The 4712-nt window shown below is 37.7% G+C and overlaps 1 pseudogene; it reads right to left on the reverse strand.

Annotated features, from left to right (window-relative positions):
* Positions 1–1375: 1375 nt before the first annotated feature.
* LOC138177031 (olfactory receptor 5B2-like) lies at positions 1376–2333 on the reverse strand (annotated as a pseudogene).
* Between the last annotated feature and the right edge of the window lie 2379 nt (positions 2334–4712).

Here is a 4712-nt window from a genome sequence, read left to right on the forward strand (position 1 = left end):
TTTATTTTTTCCAGTTACATGTAAAGACAATGTCTAACATTCCTTTAAAATGGGAGCAGACAGGTAGTACAGCGAGTGAGAGCACTGGCTCCAGTGTCGGGATGACCTGGGGATCAAATCCGGGCTCAGACACCTAGCACCCACCCAGAAACACCTGGCCGTGTAACCTTGAGCAAGTCACTTAACCCCGATTGCTTAAAAAAAAAAGTTTGAGTTCCAAATTTTCTCACTATCTTTCTCCCCTTCCACTCTCTCTAAGAAGGTAAGATTTTTAAATAGATCATATATGTGCCATCATGTAAAACATATTTTCATATTAGTCATATTATAAAAGAAACAACAAAAGGAAAAACATGAAAAAGATAAAGAAAATGAAAATAATATGCTTCAATGTACATTCAGACTGCATCAGTTCTCTCTCTGTATCTGTGTGACATTTTCCATTATGAGTGCTTTGGAATTTTCTTGGATCATTGCTGAGAGGAGTTAGCTAAGTCATTTAAAGTAGATCATCATACAATATTGCTGTTTCTGTGCACAATGTTCTCCTGATTTTGATCACTTCACTCAGCATCAGTTTATATAAGTCTCTCCAGATTATTATGAGGTCTGTCTGCTACTCATTTCTTATAACATTAGTATTCCATTAGCTTCATATACCACAACTTGTTCAGCCATTCCCCAACTGATGGGCATCCCCTTGGTTTCCAATTCTTTGCCACCACAAAAGAGCTGCTAATAAATATTTTTGTACATAAGGGTCCTATTAGAATGGGACTATTTAGACCATATAAATCAGTAAATTCTACAAATTGGCTCTTAATTTATGATTTTGTTGATGATATAGGCTTTAGGAAGTGATGGAGAAAATAATGAGACATTAGTGTTGGATAATTTTTTTCACATAGAGCTGGTTCATAAGCATAAGCAATGACATTAACATCAAAGCTGCACCTTCCAAAAAAAATCAATGGATTTGCTCTCCAAGTACTAACCTGTTCAGAATTGAGGGCACTCGTGTTCTTCTTTCTAGGCAGAAGGCAGCTAGAATCACTATATTGTACTTAGATGTGTGTGTGTAGACATAAACAGTTATTTATTCCACATAACAATCTTATAAGGTAGGGAATTTTACTAAGACACTTTAAACATGAGTAAACAGATTGAGACTTTAAGTGATTTATAAAAGCTTATACAATACGAAAGTATCTGAGAAAGAATTTAAATTAATGTTGCTCCTAATTCCAAGGCTATGGCACTCTCTATTAAGTGATGTTGCCCCTGAAAAAGTTTGAATTATACTTCTCTGCGTATAAGAAAAATATACTGATTTGAGGATTGAATCCAAGAATGAGGAAGGTACATATATGATTTTCTAAGAAAGAAGATGATTCAATTGATGTCGTTGTTCCCTCAAAACTTTCCGCAAAGCATTCTTGACATCTTTGTTCCTCAGACTATAGACCAGAGGGTCCAACATGGGGATGACCATGGTTAGAACACTGACACCATTTTGTCTGAGTCCATTGAACGACTTGAGCTGGGTTGGAAATACATGAAGATGATTGTCCCATAAAATATGGACACAGCTGTGAGATGGGAAGCACAGGTAGAGAAGGCTTTCTGGCGACCTTCAACATAATGTATCTTCAGAATAGTGATGAAGATTAAGAAGTAGGAAGCAAAGATGACAAGAAATGGGAAAAAGACAGTGAATGATGCGACAATAAAGACTACTGACTGAATGAGGTGAATATCAGAGCAAGAGAGAACAAGGAGAGGAATAATATCACAGAAAAAAAATGATGAACCACATTGGATTTACAGAAGGACAGACTAAAAGTGCTTCCTATGAGTATGGATGAGGTTAGAAAGCTACACATATGAGCCCCACTGGCCAGATACACACATATTGTTGAAGTCATGGTAGTGGTGTAATGTAGGGGCTTGCAGACTGCTACATGACAATCACAGGACATGGCTGCTAAGAGGAAACTTTCCGTAGTAGCAAAAACCCCAAAGAAGAACATCTGCATAGCACAGCCATTGTAGGAAATAATTTTGTCCCCTGTGAGGAGCCCAGCCATCACCTTGGGAGTAATAGCTGAGGAGTAGCCAAAATCCACCAGAGAGAGGTTACTGAGGAAAAAGTACATGGGGGTGTGAAGGAGGGAATCCCAGGAGCTCAGAGTTACTATCCCCAGGTTTCCTACCAAGGTGATGAGGTAGATGAAGATGAACATTATGAAAAGAGGAACCTGAAGCTCTGGGATATCTGTTAATCCTATGAGGATGAATTCATTCACTTCAGATCTGTTCTCCATAGATGTCATTTCAGAGTGTCATCATTTGCCTACAACAAAAGAGAAACCATTAGAAAAGTCCCCTTTACATGATGAATGTCTCCAAGGCAAAAAATATGGTTAGAGACACATCTTACGTGAGGGGAAGAAATAAGGAACTAAGGGAACAAAAGCATAAAAGGTAGTTGTCATTACAGTTACTCTATCTCCCCAAAATCCACTGATCCAGCTTCTCATAGAGTCCCTTGTCTATTAATTCTCTCCCTATTTCCTATCTATTACAAACTCATTTGTCTCCAGAATAGCATTCCCCACTTCAGGAAAAAAAAATGCCTTCCTATCTGTCAAAAATTAGCATAAGAAGGGGGATTATTGTTTCTTAAGGTTGAAGAACTAGCTCTTTCCTTATGTATATCTTTCACTCTGATAATGAGAGTAAAAAGGAATAATGGATAAGAAGGATGACTAAAAGAAGAGGCAAGTTAAAAGACTGAAAGAAGAGAGGAAAAGGCCAAAGAAACTTGGCGAAGATATCCTGGGATTTGACTTAATCTGTTTCATGGTGTCCATAAGGTCTATGAAATGGACTGAAGTCACCAGTTCCTGAGGAATAACAACTGCTGTTTTACAGCAGTTGCATAGTAGTGGGAATTGTTTGACAAAAAGGCCATTGGTGGATCCCATAGCAATATACATGATTTCTAAATCTGTTTCCCTCTCACAGCTTACTCCCGTTTCAGTTCTCTTCCATTACTACCATGGAAGGAAAAGGTGACCACTACACTACACTTCACTACATGGTTTTCTGGGTCCCAGAGAAATCATTGATCTTTGGTTTAGACTTTTAAGGTTGAGCTTAAATCTTGCCTACAGGATGTCTTTCCTGATCCATCTCAATTCCAGAGCCTTCCCTCTTTTGATTATCTCCATTTTACAACTGGATATAATTTATTTTTGCATAGTTATTTGTATGTTGTCTAGAGATGGTGAACACCTTGAGGTCAGGGATTTTATTATTACTTTAGCTCCTATTCTCATTTCTTTATATGGTATGCAATAGGTGCTTAGTAAATGTTTATGCGTCCACTGATTAGCCAATAATAACCCTCCTTGTCCGAACTAAGCCAAGGTGGCCTTTGAGCCTCAGACTAATACATAGTCCATCCCCACATACCCCCATAAACCTTTACAACTTGGAAGGACCTGCCACAGTTATGTTTTGCAAATCTAGACTTAGAACATTTCATTTCATCTCTATCACCATGAGAAATTAGAAGGCAGTTTTGTTTCTGATGTTATAAATAGGCTACCTCATGCTTTCTATAACAAGTTGTATCTTGAAAAAAAAAACAAACCCATAGAAAAGAACATGAAAGAATCTCAGGTCATGATAGTTCTTCAAAGGTCATCTACCTCAACTCACATTGGACCAGCAGTCACCTCTGTAAAAGTCTGCCAAAAGTCACCTAAGGGTGAAGAAAAGGAAAGAACTTTTTAAGGAAGAAAAATGAAAGTTAAGAGTTGTAAAACTCTGGTGGCCTATTGGAGCCTCCAAGGAATTATTTCCAACAAGCCAGATGAACTAGAATCTCTAATACAAGAAAACAAATCTCACTGTCAAATTAAAATTTAGACTAGAGGGATGGGACTCTTAATGAAAATATGATTTTAGATAGGTTTCTCCATTATTTAAATGAAAAGAGATAGGTAGCAGCAGGTTGGTTTATTTTCAAAGAAATTGGCCCATATGAGGAAATCCAGGAACCAAAAATGTGGCAATATTATGTAAAGCATTTCCTCTATTATTAGCATAAAAATACTTTTTTTCAAAGACTTTATTAACTTCTAGTTTACATCATTTATTTCCACAAGATTTTGAGTTACAAATTTTCTCCCCTTTTTTCCCCTACCCACCACTGTCAAAAAAGCAATCCCACTGGATATCCCCTCCTCAAATCTGCTCTTTCCGGTATCTTCCCCCATACCCCCTCCAGTTTTCCAGTAGGGCGTGGTGGATCTCTATGCCCCAGTGCTTGTATATCATATTTCCCAGTTACATATAAAATAATATTAACAATAGTATATATATATATATATGTGTGTGTGTGTGTGTGTGTGTGTGTGTGTGTGTGTATTTACACTTGATTTTAAAACTTTGAATTCCAGATTCATTCCCTTCCTCCCTTGTCACCCACCCTTACTGGGAAAATAAGCAATTCAATATAGGTTGTACATGTGTAGCTATGCAAAACATTTCCATAGTGGATATATTGTAAAAGACTGACTATATTTCCCTCCCTCCTATCCCACCTCTCACTTGTTCTATTCTCTTCTTTGATCCTGTCCCTTTTCAAAAGTGGGTGCTTCCAACTTACCTCCCCCCCCCAGCCTGCCCTCCTTTCCATTTCC

This window comes from Petaurus breviceps, unplaced genomic scaffold, assembly GCF_028583685.1.
Source record: "Petaurus breviceps papuanus isolate PSGF00001 unplaced genomic scaffold, PetGlider_PUasm1.0 90330, whole genome shotgun sequence".
In the NCBI taxonomy this organism is placed as follows: Eukaryota; Metazoa; Chordata; class Mammalia; order Diprotodontia; family Petauridae; genus Petaurus; species Petaurus breviceps.